The sequence below is a fragment of the Buteo buteo genome, chromosome 15 (assembly GCF_964188355.1).
Source record: "Buteo buteo chromosome 15, bButBut1.hap1.1, whole genome shotgun sequence".
NCBI classification, from domain to species: Eukaryota; Metazoa; Chordata; class Aves; order Accipitriformes; family Accipitridae; genus Buteo; species Buteo buteo.
Window position 1 is genome coordinate 4,202,337 of NC_134185.1, and position 18,127 is coordinate 4,220,463.

Genomic DNA, 18,127 nt, shown 5'->3' on the forward strand with positions numbered 1-18,127 from the left:
TTCTCTGTTGCAAGAGGTTTGGCTCCAGCTTGCCTAGGAAATAATACACCCAGCCCTCGGACTTCCCCTTTGCTTGGATGCTGGGCAGAGCAAAGAGGGGCTGTGGGCAGCATGTGGCCGGGGAGGGGGAGGAGAGATGAATTGGAGGCACCTAGACACAAAACTAAGTGATCTTTGGGAGAAGAGAATGATTAAAGAAATAGGACCTAAATATTCTAGATTACTAGATAGATTCTACAATTTTTCTGACATATTACATACTGTAAATGCTAAATTTTTATCCTGCAAAGTTAAACAAAGTAATTGCTGGGTTTTTTTAAATACCTTGGACGTTAGCTATTGAAGGAAAAATTACTAGATAAAATTACTTGACACACAGAGAGTGCCCTATTTTTATTAGGGTCTTCTCAGTATTATCAAGATGGTCTTTAGAAGAGGAGCAGGTAAAATTAGGTGCCACCCATACATGTCTATGCTAAAAATATTTTGGAAGTTTGATAGTAAGAAAACTTTTTTTTTTTAAATCCATTATTCATTTTTCAGAATTTTATGGATTTTTTTCAATGGATGGGAATCTGAGGGAAACATGAGACTACAGAAGAGTAGACAATCAAGGCAAGAACAAAAAATGTGGGGCAATTTTCCTCTAGGAATAAGAAGCTAAGTAATGCTTTGTATGCAGTGAAATGCATATTGCAAGCTGACTTACTTTATTCTGAAACTAAAAAAATCAATGGCAAAAATGGAGTGAGAGGAGCTAGAAATTGGAGAAGGGTGAATTATTTAAAATTCATATTTGAGGGAAAACTCATGATTCGAAGGGATTGATTTCTAGGAATTTGGTGGTATTGCAAGGGGTCTGACAGGTGATGTTGAAAAATGTACAGCTTTTTTCCTAGCTTTTACTAGTAGGTCTGAATGCTAATGTCTGTGTTTCATTTTCTTCTTTTAAAAACAGTTCGTTAGTGAAGGCAGTGAAAATGGGGAATTCACATCGTGGCTGATAGCTGTGGCTTAGCAAAGCCTTAACTCTTAGCAGTTGCAAGGAAAATAATTGAGAAAGACAAAATACTTCTTTTTTTTTTTTTTTTAACTTTCTTTATGGAGTGGGAGAGAAATCTGACATCTTTTTCTCTATTTTATCTTTTCAGGTTTTTGGGGGGAGGATGACTCTTTGAGACAAAAATGGCTAGTTTTTCATCATTTTCCACATAACTTGGGCAGGGGATAAAGAATTTCAGGAAAGGCTAAACCTGGAAGGCAGGTGGTTTGGCTTTAACGGTCTCTTGCTTCTCACGTTCCTCTCCCTCCCTATTGTTTTCTTCTGTGTGTCCTCATTAAAGAATTAAAGAGAAAATCTCTCTGGTTTCCCCTAAAAATATGCGTATCTAATGGATGAAAACTTTAGCTGGATGAAGCAACTGAGATGATTATTAATAAAATGCGTAACAGTGCTAATGTATAAGTATAGTTAGGCTGAAAATTAATATCACGTTCTTGATGTTAATAAGGTACAAGATAAGTTTTTTTCAATCAGCTTGCTGTGGAAGTAAATAGTACCTCTTACTGGTACTCCCTCCTGAACAAAATATATCTTCCTGAACAAAAAAAAGGGTTAAGTTGTTTTCAATAAAATTCAAGCACTGCAGAATTTCCATTAAATCCTAGCTCTTCATGGCAATAGTCTTGCTCATGCTTTTTGAACCTTTCTTCATAGAGAAATGCACGTCGTAATTAAGAATAGAATTTACTTTTTTTATTCACTATGATGAATATGTAATAGCTTTCTGTTGTCAAGATAACACTTCAGACAAAATTTTTTAAAATTATTTGTTTAAAGTATTTTTTATACTCTTTTGAACTTCTGAGCTAGTTTTTAAAAATAAGGACAGAGGGCAGTCAGGAGCACAAAGTCAGGTTTTGACGCAGTAGGGTTACAGTGAAGGATAGTCAAGAACTCAGGTATCCGTCATCATAACCTTATAATTTACTTTACCTCAGTTATCCATGTACAATGTCTTGTAAATTATTATTTTTATGTAAATCTCCTTCTCTTACGTTATGTCAGGTTGTGTGGTTCCAGACCCCTTGTGTTATTAGATGCACAGAGGTTTTTAGGATCGTTCTGCCACAGAAAATATTTTAGTAGACGTGGTGCGCAGTAAGCAGCAGAACAGAGTTTGTTATCCATCCTGCAGGAAACTGAGAGTATCTGATTAAGCTGACTAGCAAGTATCAAGTAACTTGGCACATCTCCTCTTGCATTTCATTCATTCAGTTGTAGTGTGGGTAATAGAAAGCTATGCTGTGCCATTTTTCTTGTGTGATGCCATTTTGGTTTTTTTTCAATGGACCTGGAGTAGTGTTGCACCTATTTATATGTTGTAAATAATTTACAATGCAGTGTCAGCTTGGGAAATTGATTATGTCTATTTATGCTGGATTTTAGTTATATCTCTTACCTTTATCTCTTTTTGTGGGGTGTTCTGTAGGCATTTTGTCTTGTGATAGGAGATGGATAATTTTTCTTATACTCCATGTAAATGACTATTAAATATTAATTCTAATAATATTTTCAGGATTAAAGAGTGATTTTTAAATTAAAAAACTCTGAGTTACTTATTGCAATTCTTATATGGACATTAATAGAAGTTATTCCTAGATAAAGTAGTATAACCGAGCCTTTGAATCCTAAAGAAATTCACAGTAAAATACCGTCATGCAGACAATCTAATTATATAGTCATAATAATAGAAATTGTATAATGTTTTAATTTTATTTCAATAAATACATTATGGAGTCATCTTTTGTTCTCTAGAGTTTAACATATACTGCCTATGCAGTGTATTCCAGTTCGGCATAGAGTTTGCTGGCAGAAGGAACACACAGCTCTGTGCTGATGGCAACTCCTTTAGGTCTGCCAGCAGTATTCAGTACTTCTGGACATGAGGCCTTGTAGGCTAATCTTTGTTCTTTAGTTGCCTTAGAGTAAATAGCACTATGATGAAATAATTTCACTGTCCTTGTCTGAAGATGCATCAGGTGTCAGTTGTTTCTTCATTCTCACTTTTCTGGGTTGCTGGTGGGCCATTTTTTTTCCTCCTTTGAAAGCGCCAATAAAGGAGATAGTAAGTTGATTTCAGCTGAGTTTCAGAATGGTTTTGAAATGGATATTTATGATTAGCAAATCTTAATGGCACAGTCATGACTTTCTTATTTTGTAGTTTATTTGGCTTGACAAACCATATTAATTTACTGAGGAGATTATCATAGCTGGCTGTTAAATGATCTCAGAGTTATAGCAGTTGGGATTCGTCTCATGGCTTTTTTGGGAATTCTTCCCCTTTCAGTGTAAGATACTGCAAAAGAGCTTGGGTTTTGACTGTATTTGGACTACTGAGCTCCATCAGCAATGTTATCACTCACTGCTGCCAGAAGAGCTGTGGCTGTGGCTTGGGCCATATTTCAGAGAAAGTGTTTCATCTTCTTGTGATGTCTAGTTACTGGATGCAGAAATACTGTTCCCATTTCTGTCAGTATATTCCAGGCTGGAGGATTCTTTCTGCTAAGAACAGAAATCAATGATGAAAGGATCTTTATGTGGGTTTTTTTGTTTGTTTTTAATGCTAACCTTTTTAATCGCAAAAAATGCATAGGGAATTGCATTTCCTGGGGCATAGGTGGCATCAAGAGAGGCAGTTTCTGTGCTCACCGTTAGAAACCTTTTCATAGCTAGTACTTTGCTCCCCAAAGGCACCTGTCTCTGGGTGGCTTTGCAACCATTTACTTTGCCATATGTTCTTTGGTTGTATCTGCTGAGACTTCTTTCTTCACCAAAATAATAAATACCGAGTTCCTTGCATGTGACTTCAGCTTTCAGTGGATGTCCACGTGGGCATCATTTTTGATTAGTTTTGCCCATGGCATGTGTTTTGGACAGCAGTCGGGTTCAGCAGTCTTCTTGAAAAGTATTATTAAGATATATATTAAGAAATAGTATACCTATTTCTAAAGTACAGTATAGAATGGATAGATGTGAAAATCACCGGTTTCCAAAAGCTCTCATCGAAAACTTTTAAAACATCTACTGAAAATGGCAATGAGGTGGCATCCCTGTTTGGAGACAAGTAGTTACAGTTATGCTAACCAGCTTTCAACTGTGCTTACACAAAGTCCTGCTAGCCTTTGGTCTATTAAAATATTAGATAGTTATGTAAGAAACCACCTCACCCTTCCTATATCGCGTATTTATTTGAGGTCATTTGAGCTGTTGGAGCCAACAATGCTAAGACTGAAATGTCTGGTATTTTGGTTGCAGGGTATTTTCAAGAAAAGGGCCTTGTCTCTGGAATTTGCTTCCTGAGTGTGGGAGCCTGAATTTAGTACAAATCCTGATACTTTCTTCAGGTCTTTCAAAGTAGTGGATCAGAAGCTGCAGTGATACAATCTTTCTTTTTCCGATTCTGGTTGAAAGGTACTGATATTGTGTACTTTGTGTTTCTTTCCAGAAACTTGAAAACTTCCTGCATTTTATAAATTAAAAAAGAAGGATAATGCAGGGATTATTGTTGAAAGAATAAATTGGAGCTGTACCTACCATGTAAATACCAATTATTTCATTTCATAACTAAGGTGAAAACTGGGGCCTCTTACCATGAAAAATGATAGGACAATGCTTCTTTTAAAGAATGAACACATGTGGATGTCTTTTTCTGTGTATTTGGGCTTGTTTCTACCTGACAATTTACAAGAAATATGCCAAGAACTTTTTATAAAATTTAAAATTCAGGCATTAATGGATTTTAATTGCTATATTGGGCTTGAATCATCATGTAATTTAACATGCAATTTACTGTGTGGAAAGAAGTGGGAAAGTAAAAGTAATGGCAGAGAGGAGGCAGAGGGGAAGAGTATATATAAAAATATATAGTACTTATATTGAAAGCAGACTGTGAGGGAACAGAGAGCAGAAAAACTATTTTAATTATGCCACTGGGTGTAGCAAATCTGAATTCTTTGATTTGTAGTGTGTTCTCCTGACAGCAGAGCACGTAGTGTGGCAGCGTCATACCAGTTGAGCTGGTAAGACAATGTAGGATGAAGCAGAGTTTCTTTACCTTTTTTTCCCCAGCAATGTTGTTCTTGCCGTAACGCACTTGCAGATAAAGGGAAGAAGCTTTTGGGAGATGTGTACTTTAAGGGCACTGGTCCACAATGAGAGCGTGCAGGAGACCAGCAGTGTTTGTGTGGATCCCCCGTGTGCCTCACAGTTCAGGATGAAACTTAAGGCAGGCAATAAGCAAATCACAGAAGCACTGGAGGAACAAATAGCAAAGGCAGTTTACTTTTCTTACTTAAAAAGCTTTCCTTAATTTGAAAAACATGTATTTCAGTTTAGAGTAGTGTTATTTTTTCCTGCTGCCTTTGTTTTAAAGGAGAAATGCATCCAGCCAAGATTATTATTTGGAAGAAAATAAAATTAGGAGTTCACCTTCACAGCACTCCTCTCCAGCTCTCCGCCTCATCTCACTTCCTCCACATCAGCATCAGCCTCTCCAGTCAGCGAGGCTGGCAGTTGATCCCCGTGGCTGTGTGATCTCCAGCAATCACAGCGGGAAAGGAGCAAGAGCACACTGCTGGGCAGGGAGCAGCCTCCTGTTAGCTTAAGCAAACCCTGAAATTGCACCTTCAGTTTAATGGTTTAACCTGCCCTGTGGAAAACAATTCCATTGTTCTGATTAAGACAACGGTATCTGCAATATCTAAGCGATTTCTCTTTTGTGATATAATCCTATATAGAATTCCTTTTTATTTTCATCTGATATGGATGCCAAAACTATTTTTCAGTTTTCTTATTGGATAAGATAGCAAAACTTAAAACGTATACTGTCATAGCACAATTGCTAGACAAAGTTACTGTGTTATTAGATTTCTAGATTCAGCACAAGCGATATACCTGCACCCTTCCCTATGGCCTTTGTTCAAAAAATTGGACACAGATTCTGCCATGGGTTTTTCAATTTACCAGTATGTTAGTGGAAGAGAGCCTTAAGTAATGCCAAACTGTGGGGAACTTTCACAAGAGTTTACATGTCTCCTACTCCCTGCCAAACATGCTGACTTTCAAAATCTTTGTAATGCTGTCTTGGTCTTTCTTGGACATCTTTTTTGAAGAAAAAAGTCTCCCAAAAGTGAGTACAAGATAGTGCTATAAATCAATAAGGAGGATGCAGATCTAAGTCTGTAACAAGACCTGTGTTTGATAAGAACACTAGTCAAAATAGTTTTAGAACAAAAATACAGTTGCGGGTTTAATACGGTTGAAGTTTCTTAGAAATCCAGAGTAAACATGGGTATATACAGCAATGCTGTATGCAGCCACACAGAATTCAATGAAATATACTGGATATAATGCATGCAGCTGAGGATAGACTTTGGCCCCCATATGTTGTAGTATAAAATTAGAGATTGAAAGATCCTTTATCAGTTTTGCTGATTGGGCTGAGAGGATTGAAGTGTCTTTGTAAAATGCATATAATTTCTCCAGCTGAAGCAGTGGTGCCATGTGCTTCAGAAGTCATTTATCAGCAGACTGGAAAAAAAAAAAACCCTCTGTAATAAATCAGATTTTTCTTTTTTTTCCTGGCTTTTGTGATTTAACACTTTGTGAAATGTAGTTTGCATTAGCTGTGCTGTCAGGCGTTCTTCCTCTTAACTAAAGTTGTACCTACAAAAGATGTTTGTGCTGATGCATCTGTGTCTACACTGGGGCTTTGTTGTTTAAAGATGTCATAGAGATATTATTCCCTTCCCCCACCTTGCCTCTGAGTATTTAGTTTTTCTGTCTAAAAATAGTTCATGGGCTTGCTCACAGCGAAACTGCCTGGTGCTTTTTTCATTACATCGATTTTCATTTATTTTCAGTTGGTTGTGAAAGATTTTTGGCCTATAGCATTTCTCTGTGATTAGATCTTTGCAGTTTTTATCATCATTCAATGAAACATTTTTTATTTATTGCCAAATTTTTGAATTCTTTAATTCAAAATTAATTAATTAATTAATTTAATTTTGCATGAATAGTACAGTCCATGCCCTGGATTTTTCACTTGGACGTCTGGGTATCAACAAGATTTCAGTCATAAGTGTACAGAGTTTGCTGGTTGCAACCTTGTCTCAAGTGAATATTTGTCATGTCACAAACTCATTTCAAAACTTGGAATGATTTAATAAACTTAATCATGAAGAACAGTCTGTAATCTATAGAAACTAAGTCCTGATGTACAGATATTGGCATATTAACAGGACCATGTGCAAGAGATCGTGTTATTTTGGGGTTTAGTCAATGTGACTAGTTGCAGAATCTCAGAATTCTATTAAAAAAAATAAATCCTAAAAATACCCTGGGATTGAGCATGACAATACAGGCCTTGAATAATAACTTGTTGATTGTTCCTAATATGGCATTAGGCTTTTAACTGTCGTACGAAAATGCATGTATCTCTTATTTTAGGGATTAGGCTGCTGCTTATTGCTACACCCGTATTAACAATGTTAATGTTGAAGCCCTTGATAAACTTCGATTTATCTCTTGTAGTCAGTTTTCTCTGTGAACTCTGCTGAGAGTTTAGTAAGAAATCTGTATGTTCATAATCTATGGTGAGCAGTGTTGATTACTCAAATACTGTTGAATGCATATCCTATAAAATAGTAACAGCTATTTCATGGCTAAGGAACGTGAGGTTTGCTTTGGACCACTCCTGAGACGTAACAACACAGGTAGCATCATCAAGGTGCTGTGACTCCACACACCGTATTTTTTGTCTTACTGGACCTGTCTCTAAGTGAGCAGGTCAGAATGCTAGATGACTGCCAGTTTAACTTAATCTGTGAAACTAAACAAAAAAGATAATAGTATTCACTAGGACCACATACAATAACAGTCCTGTTTGTCAAGACTTGGGGGGAAGAAGTGCACTTCCAGGTCTAATTCTTGCACTCACGACCCACCATGCTGGGTGTGCTTCCTTTGAAGTACAACACATGCAGTTGCAGCATTAAATTATTGCTGTTGCTCAGGATTGACATCTAGCAGCTGACTTTTTGTGGGATTAGTAGATAATGCTCACTCATTTTATAGGTAAAGGTGTTACTTGGAAACAAGGTGTTTTGGGAGGGGAGTCTTCTAGTGCAGTAGATTGGGTTTGGGTTTTTTTTTAAATATCTCCTGTGAAATTAAGTCACTGAGGTTTTAGCATGTGTAACATAGAATGTTTCATTCTATGTGAACTGTGGACAATATTGATAAAGACAGTAACTCGTAAGAATGATCATATGGACAGAGACATTGGAAAATGTACCACAACAGGACCAAACATAGAAGATAAGTTGTAGTGGTAGTTCAGTAATGAAACTGTGTGTGATGACTTGAATGTCTGAAAACATTAGATGCAAGAAATGCCATCTGATGTCTGTGTTTACTCAAAAAGGAGCATAGACTTTGAAATGATTTCTCGTTTTTTATTGGTTACTTTCCTTTCTGCAGGACTTACTTTAAATTTAGGAAGTTATAAATGATTGTATTACTATTAGTACGTGGAGACAGATATGCTGTGCTACCAGGAAATTACACAAGCTTAAGATTGGTTTGTTGTGAAAGTGTTAGGAGCACTAAAAAAACACTTTGTGATTCAAGATAGCTGATATGATTTCACAGAAAGGAAAGTCATGACTCATTAACTGGTAGAGTTTTTGAAAGATTGAAGGGTTATAACACAGCCTTGCTTCATTGCTTTCCTTAAGGACCAGTTAGCACTACTAATATGAATCCTTATTATGCCTAAGATTACATTTTTTTACAGCATCCTAACTTTTGTTATCACAATTAAATTTCATCTCTTTAGACAGCTTATGTTGGATTGATTTTGTTCTCATACACAAGTAAATGTGTACTCCTATCCAACTGGCTCTAGGTGGCCCTGCCTGAGCAGGGGGAGTCAGACCAGGTGACCTCCCTTCCAATTCTGGGATTCTATGATTCTATTATAGACTGTACTGTTAACGAATGTCCTTCCTTAAGAATATAGATTCCCATAATATGAGGTACTTAATTCCATTGTCAGCCAAGTAATTTATAGGGTAAGAGTGAATTCATCAAAATGCTGTTTTCGTCACAGGACGGTGAGGGAACAAAGTATTTCCTTTTTAAAACTTCCAAAATATTTCTTGCATTTCATTGCGTGCTTAAATGTTACAATTTTATACAATGCAAAATATTGGTGATATTAGTGATATTTTCTTTACTGTCATAACTCTTCCGTGCTTCATCTACTAGCCTGGGGTTTGTAGTAAGTAATGTGATGTTCTCAAGAATTTTCATCAGGAGTAAAGACTTCAATCTCAGCCTTACTGCTGAAAAATAAGGTCATTGTTCATTCTGGTTCTGTTACTTTCGCATAGAAGTTGGATAGATGATTCAACCTCAAATGAAGTTATAGTTGATGCATTGTTTCAATGCAGTTTTTGTACTGTGGAGCCTTTGCTGTTTTGAGAAAAGTTTGTAAATTCCCAGCATATCAAGCTTCCTTGTTTGGATACAAGGCATCTGGCCTGTTTCCCCAGCCTGAGGAGGACTCCGGGCAATATCCAGTGTTCTTTCAAGTTGGGTTTGTTGGGTTCTTTTGGTGTGAAGCTTAGGAAAAATCTAAATAAAATGTTCATTGACTTATCCAAAGCTACCACTGCTTGAAGCCTCTTTTCAACACCTCTGTCTTGGGCCTAATGCAAGACCCCATTTCTCTTTACAAGCTTTTTTTTGTTTCTCTCCTAGCCTTTTAAAGGGAATACCTGGCCATTTCCCAGCTGGGTCTGATAGTAACAGGGTTAGCAAGGTCCTTGGCCCATCCTGTTAAACATAGTTATGACTCAGCAGATAGCAATGCAATGTTGATATTTTTGAGCTTGATATAATTTAACCCCATTTAATCTGTAACTTACCAAAAATCTCATTATTACAGAAAATGTGACAGATGCAGGCTAAGCTGTATGTACTCTTTTTTTTTTCTTTACCTTGACTTTAATTAGACAACTCATTTTTGAGTCCTGAGACTTCATAAAAGTGATAATTTCCAGTTTCTGAAAATGCTATTAGGTCTTTCGATGTGATGCAAATGAATTTTTTTTGATCTTTTATTTTCGATATTCATTCGTTTAGAATTCATGAATGTTAACAGTTTTTACAAACTGCAAAAGAGCACGTTATTTATCTAATTATCCTTCAAATAGTAAGCAGAACACCAGGCTTAAATATTCGTAGACTAGTCATGCTGTGTGTAGGGGGTGTTAAAGCAAAAGCATGTTCTCTCTCTGTAGCTTCACTCTTGCAGCTGACAGAGCTACTTATTTCAGGTCAGACCCTGGTATCTGGTATCATTAACCTTCTTTCCTACTCCGTTCTCTCCTGTTGGTAACTTAATCTTCACCACTTACTCCTTCTTTTTTGGGGGAGATCAGCTGGAACTGAGATGGGTGGATATATCCATCTGTAACAGTGTTGTAAGCTATAGTACCTTTGGTGTTGCCTGTGCCTTTTTTCTCAAGCAATTCTTAGCATGTCATGCTTGTGACTTTAGCCTGGAATGAATTTATTTATAGGCAGTCCTGGATGCTGAAGAGGAGGAGGCTAGTTATCCAGGCAATTATTTGAGGAGGTCAGGAAAAAAGCATCCCTTAGTTTAGTTCAGCTGCACTCCATACAGCAGTCCTTCTAGCTCTCCCTTTCCACTGCCAGCCATGCTATTATGTTTACCGTGAGCACTCAGCATTTTCAGAAGAGGGATGCTGGCCTGTGAGATGGTTTGCCTTTTACCATCAGCTAGGGTTGTCTAGGACCTTACAGAACAAACCAGGGAAGGAAGTGGGGAGCCTGTTCAAGTGTAATCAACAGTTCACTTTGCTAGCGCTTGTTCCATTGATTCATTGTAAAAAGCTACTAAAAGTTTGGGATGGGGGTGAGGGGAGACCAAACAGGAAGAAATTGAGGGTTCTAAGGAAACAACACATTTAGGTTGGGTAGCACGATGTCATGCAGAACTACACAAGGTAGCTCACACAAGACCAGCGTGAGAAGTAGGAGGGTGTGAGTCTCTCGGCATGCAGCTCTGCTGGAGCTGACCAGCCCTCCTGTGTACCAAACTGAAAAGACCATTCTGTTTCTGGAATCAGCTGGTGTCTCTCCATGACCGTACAAATGTCTGTACGGTGTTGGTAAATTGGCTGTGAAAACCTCCAAGGAGAGATGCGTACTTAGATTTCTTCCCCCTCTAGAGAAGATTATATGGATATATAGGCCAAGAAAAAAGATATGTCATTCCTGATTTCCTTCCTCCTTTCCAAAGTATGAAGTGCATCATCTGTCTTCAGACTAAATGATCATGGCCTCCAATAGACAAATCCTTTATTGTAGTCTGCATCTGCTTTGCTTTTCCAGACAACAGCAACCAGAGATCTACAAATAATTAACACTGTACCATAGATCTTGCTTCAGGGTAGGAAGCATGTAAAAATGCATGCAGAGCAATTTTCGCTGCCAGTTGACTTTTCAGAGGTTACCGTAATTATTTTTTTCTCTAACATCTTCAGAGGGTTTCTTGATCAGCCAAATAACTCCATTCTGTTGTAGATAGTCATATTTAGCATAAGAATTTAATATCTCATTGACTTTAGAGACTGCCAAATATCAGACTGCTCTAATAACTAGACCTGTTGTCTTTGTTCCATTTCTGGGAGCAAACTAGAAGGACCACATGAGTTAGAGCTGCTCATAAAACATCTAAATAAAGACATGGGTAGGTGTTAAAAGAAGCATGTAAAGTTTCTTTAAAAGTATTTAAGTTCACGTCCTCTTCTCTTGATGGTTGCTGCACTTGAAAAAAAGAATGCCACAATTCGATTTTAGGACGTTCAACAAAGCAAAATGGCCTTGAGAGATTATGTAGAAATGCCAAAAAGCTTGATACAATTCTTGACTGACTTGAAGAAAACTTAAATCTCTGCCATTCTTATAAGCACATCTTAGCTTTAAATTTTGAACAAAGACTGTATCTTAGGAGACAATCACAGACCCACCGAAGAAATGGACAGATCATCACGCTTCTCCAGATTCTGCCATTAATCTCCAAAGAGAAAGTTTTGTTCAGTTTTTGTGGATTGCATATCAGAAATGTGTCAGACCCTGAGTAAGTTTCCTTATAGAGGCAATTGATTTATTAGTGTGGTTCTGAATACGGAAAACCACTGAAGGTTTCTGGGACATTCATGCTGGACAATAAGAGCATATTTGCATGTGTACAGGGAGGTTTCATTCCCTACAGTGGATCACAGGAGCAGAAACCTGTTAGAAAAGTGGGGATGGGGGTGCACATGTGTGTGATGTTCTACATTTAGCTGCAGAAGGGAAAGCAGGATGAGGTATACATCCAGGAAAAGCATGATTCCTGACAGGAGATGGTGAGAGTTCAGAAGAGTTGCTTTTCTTTTGCGTTATTTTTATATTTTCGGTGTAGCTACGCTAGGGGGATGGATGCTAGTACTGGAAGGAGCTCTTCCTAACTGACATTTCTTAATTTTGATACGTGAGCAGATTTAGCATTCATGCAATGCGGAGAAATGCTCGGTGAAAGGGCACTTGGTATGAGAAACATCACCGTATTCACGAGACTAAAACCAGTAGACTGAATGCAACTTCTTATTGTAACGTCCTTGTGAGGAGGGTCTGATGGAACTGGAGGTATCGGTTGCTGATAGATCAGTACCTGCTACAGAGGTGTTACCTGACTGCCACAGCTACTGAAAATATATATGAGAAGAATCAGGTTGAAAAAACAGACTGAGGCAACAGAGGCTGGTTTTGGTCACTTTCTGCCAGCAACATTAGAAAGTCTCTGCGTGTTTCTCAGTCAGTAAGTGGTGCCAACACATGGAAAACCAGTCTGGTTTGAGCAGCACAAGGCAGAGGAACAGCAGAAGGTGTCATGCAATTGCATGAATAGAAGAAAGCAGATGCAGAGGAAATGTTTTTCCCCTTTGTGGAAGACCTAGAGTTCCACGTTTTTGTCATCTGTGTTCCCTGTCTCTCAGACACTGAGAGCAGTATGTTTGCTTGTTCTCTGGTCATCTCCTAAGCAAAAGAGACAGTTTGAATGCAAGATCTGTATTTAGTGTAAGACCTGAGTGAATCATACAGATCAACTTCAGTCTTTGTGAGTCACAGGTAACCATGCCTTAGATGTTGAGCTCAAAAGCGCCTGGAGGAACATCTCAATGCCTTTATACTGCAAAAGCCACCCAAATCTTTCTAGTACCCTATACATTTCCTTTACTTGCTTTGTACATAAAAAGGCAGCTTACTGTAGTATATCCATGCCTGCATCCACTTTGTTGCATTTGGTTTTCTTGAGTCTATACCAGTGCAGGTGCGGAAGGATATTTTGGAGTATGAGATTTCTTTGAGTAAAGTTTTAGCTTGCTGAAGTAGTCAGGCTCTGGCTTTCTCCTCTTCCCTCACTTATCTTCCTTCATAACGTTCTCTGGTGGTACGGCTGTCGTTCTTTGCCACGGCATGTGCCTCTACGTGGAAGGATGCTTACTACTGATTAGAGCAGCTTAATTTACTGTGCAACATTCAGGGTAAGGTGTGATATTTTGGAAGGGGAAGCATACTGTTTGAATATAGTATTTTATAATGTGATACTCTTGCAAGTTTCTGAACCCATTTTGTCATCTTTTTACATTTTAAAATATATTCATTATTAAAAAGGGGAGAGAAGGTGAATGTCTGTGTGCCCAAATCACATGTTCTTGCTTTTTGTAACCTTTGGTCTTTGCTAGGGCTATTTTCATTTTCCAGGTACAAGGAAAGTTCACTGATTGCTCTGAGACCTCTTTGGTTCACAAAACAAATATCCAAGTTGAGGCAAGTGTATAACTGTATCAGAAATGCTGAAAGTTGCCTTCCACAAGATAAGACTCCAAAAGCCTAAATGTTGACCTGAATTTTCTCAAAACTTTGTCAGGCTGCAGAATTCTGCTTAGGAAAATTCGATGAAAAATTATTGCATTTCCAGTGTCTGTTATTATATGTTACTACTTTCAGGTCTGTACTTCTTATTGCTGCTGACGGCTTTTTTTTTTTTTTTCCTGAAAAACTAAAATGCACAGAAATTGGCCAAACTTGGAAAGCAGACATAGTTTAGTTAGCTTGACCTCTTTAAAATCGATGGAAGACTGGCCTTTGATTTAGTTAGGGGCAGGAGTTCACCAATAATTCCTGTAAATAAGGATACAGAATACTGCTAGAAACCCTAGGGGAAAAGTACTCTGCGCAAACATAACAGTTTTGGTATTTCTATTTCTTTCTCAAACCAATCTTTTTTAAAATGCCCTTTAAAATTTTGATAGCAATAACATTGATTTTACCAAAAAAAATTTCTAAACCACCTGTATATTAAAAGTGACAGCTAATCTATACCTGTTTAGTAAATGAAAGCAGAGGTATGTTGAAGTATATGAAATATTAGGTAAATCCCTTTTCTCAGTGTTAAAATAATTTGCAGCTTTGCTTTCAGCAGTACATTTTCTGAGTGGGTTCAGCTCTCCCTAAGTAATTAATAACTCTTAAGCTGTCTGAATAGTTTCCCTTGAGTTGCATCATATAATGTGTCATATGAAAACAACTTGAGGCCTAATGTAACATGAAACAGTATAGTGCATCTTAATGTGATTTGAGGAAGATGAATGAGAAGGAAATTATTTCTTATTCTGAGTAACAAACAGCTGTTCTTAACTTTTATTTTAAAAGAATTTAAAATACCCTTTCTAGGCAGAGAATGGTAAATTGTTCTAGCTAGTTATTTTCCCTTCTCTCATTGTACCAGTCAAGTTAGGCAAAAACCTAGAATCAATAATATTGTAATTTGATGTAGAAATATTGAGAATAATGTGGAGGTTTTTTTACTTGATCACCTGAACTTTACTTTTTTATTCATAACATCTCAGTTTAAATCTCTTAGCAAACATGAAAAGGTTAAGATTTCAGTGTCTCCGTCGATGTCGTACTAAATAAATCATTACCCACCATAGGAAAGTTGTTTAAACTAACTCCTTGAGCTCTGGTCACCAAATTATTGTAACATTGTCAAGTTACAAGTGACATATACCAGGTAATGGTATATGTCAGCTGGAAAAGATATGTCTTGCCATAAACTCTAAACATCTCTCACTTCACTCTCAGGAAATGTAAGTTGGCTCATCTTTCTCTTCTTGGAAGATACTCAGCAAGCTGGAGGCTTCATTGATACTTGTAAATACGGAAGTTTATCATATGCTGTAGTGTATTCTCATTCGATATGGAACAATTAGAGTTCATAAGATTTAAAAATAGATGCTGCTTTTCCATTAGTGCTTTTTTTTTTTTTAATAAAAACAAAAGGTAAATAAAGGATTGCCTTACTAAATTTGATATGGGTAACTCAATGCTGCTTTACAAAGATAGAACTAAAACTGTTTATAGCACAGTGAATACACAGTTAATTCATTCATAATTACTTCTTTTAGTATACTAGCAGTAAGAGAACCAGCTGGTATCTGCATTTCAGAAATTTTCAGAACTTTTGAGGAAACAAATGAATAAGCAAATATTTTGCCAAAAATCAGTCTATACTTGATCATTACAAACAGTGGAAGGTATGCACAAATATACTGGTAAAGTTCGTGCAAAATTCCTGTAACTGCTCTTCTAGTAACCTCATAACATACAGTCTGTGCTGTGCTTGGGCCACAGCACCTGTTTTTAGGAAAAATTATGGCTACATTTAATCCAGTAAAAAACAAGAGAATGCAACAAAAGCCTTTGCAACTCTCGGTATACATATGCTTTGATAGAATGGCATGTAGTTGTTGCAGGAAGGTCAGTGTGTATTTATTAATTTTCTGGATGCATCTGCCTGATGCTTCAACCTGTGGAACATTGAGAGATACCTGAATGTCTGGGTTTGTAACATATATGTGTATGACATAAACCCTTGTATTTTTAGGGATTTTCCTGCTTGTTATCCTTGGTGTCCTCAATCTGCCAGCTGGGGCCTCTGTAATTTACAGTACACCTCAATCCAGCAGGCTAGGGTGGTGTAAATTCAAGCCTGTGGTATTCAGTTCATGTGCTTCAATTCCTGCTATTGTTTTCAGCAGTTTCCACCAAGGGTGTGCTTCGCTTTGAGAACACAGTGCTCCATTCATCAACTTTAATTTTTTATTATATACTACTGACAATATGGACAGAGGGAGAAAATCAAACTGTTTAATTTCCACCTAAAGTATAATTTAGTCAGACTGTGGGCGCCTGGGTCTCAGAGAATGATTCAAATTGCCTCTTCTCAAGCACCACCTAAACCCTGGTGGCACCTAAAATGAGTCATTTTGGACAACAGATTTCCCCCGGCGTCTGGGCATAAGTTGTAGGGAAGCTCAGAAGCACCAGGCACGTTACTCCCACCCAAGTTTCATTGTGACTCAAAGATGTGTGTAGAGATGCCTGAACGCTGCCAGTGTTCCCAGAGGTGCCTAAGCCATTGACTGTGCTTAAATCACACATAATAAGCTTGGAGAGCATTGAATTCAGCACAAACCACAGCAGTCACGAGCGCTCTCAGTGTCGAAGAGGGAGAGGAAACCTCTTCAATAGCCTTAAAGGTTAGAGCAGTCGTCCAGGAAGGATGTCTGGTTTGGATTGTCCTAAGCTAAGGAAGCTCAACAGGAATGAGAGAACTTGACTGTTGTCCCACTGTTAAGGATAATTCCTGGGAGAGGAAAATCTCAGATCCATGGTTTTGCTCCCAAGTCTGATGATGTATTTTGGTTCGGACACTCTTGTCCAAAAAACCATAAGCATCCACTGGTTCAGAGACCAGATGCCAAGGATACCCTCCTTTGCTTGTCTGTTTGAACTTGTAAGTTCTTTCTTGTCATCTTTATAGATGAATTTGCACCCTTATTAATTGATACCCATATTTCTGTAATGTTAGGGCTTTCTTAAGACCTGTCATCTCTCTTACTGCTTTTGGCTTGGACACCATGAGGTATTACCCTAAGTTAATGTTCTCTGTATTTGTGCTTTACATCTGTAGACTTTGAGGTGAGCTTGGTATAGGTTTCTTTCATCCTTATTCTCTCTCCTCGCATGGAAAGGGTAAACACTCTATGAGGAAGTACTTGTTGAGCTGTGGACATGTAGAACAACTTGCATTTGTATTTTTCATTAACATTTAATGCTGCTTTTGTACTGTTTTCACCCTGCACATGACGTCTCATTAGTTCTCTCATTAGTTTTTAAATGTGTGTAGATGCAGTCAGGCAAAACCGCATATTAAAGAACTTCTGAATTTCAAATTCAGTATTCTGCAAAATTGTGTTTTGGCTTTTCTCATGTTCCCATATGAGGTTTTGTGTCCATGCTTCTGTTCTGCCTTTTTTTTTTCCCCATCAAGTGTCATTATATATTTATTGTTTAAACACATGCATACTTTGCCTATTTGTGAGGAGTTTTTAACTGAGCTTTACAGAGTTGAAGGTAATGTGGCAGTAATACTTAAATTTTGCTATAGTATCTTAGTCATTGTCTGTGCCTAAGTCACATCAATGCTAGATACATGCTTTTTATTCTATTACGTTCACTTGAAGCCATTCAGGGAGCAAGAAAATAGGGGAAATTGTGCATAGTAGTAGATAGCATGCTAGTTTTCTGAGTATTTTATCCTTTAACTTTTTTCCTTTTAGCATTCATCATCTGGCTGGGAAGGGTTGAGTGTTAAGTGTATACATTAAAGCATTTGTTAATGAACATTCCTTGGTGACCAAAAAGGCATTTAGTTACACAATGAGAACTCTTCTCAGAATAAAGATATTGCTTCTGTTAAGTTATGTCTTTGGTATACAGTAGTTGGATACCAAATTTGTGCTGTTTATTGGCCAGACACTGGAACAAGTTTCCCAGAGGGTTGTAGAATAATCACCATTCTTGGAAACTTTAAAAACTCAGCTGGACAGGACTTATAGTAACCTGATATAATTTTCAGGT

General features: G+C 37.6%; 1 protein-coding gene across 2 annotated transcripts in view; it reads left to right on the top strand.

The window, feature by feature from the left end:
- Nucleotides 1-18,127, top strand: part of COL19A1 (collagen type XIX alpha 1 chain) — a 204,397-nt gene that overhangs the window by 14,385 nt on the left and 171,885 nt on the right. The gene's annotated exons all lie outside the window — the stretch shown is intronic.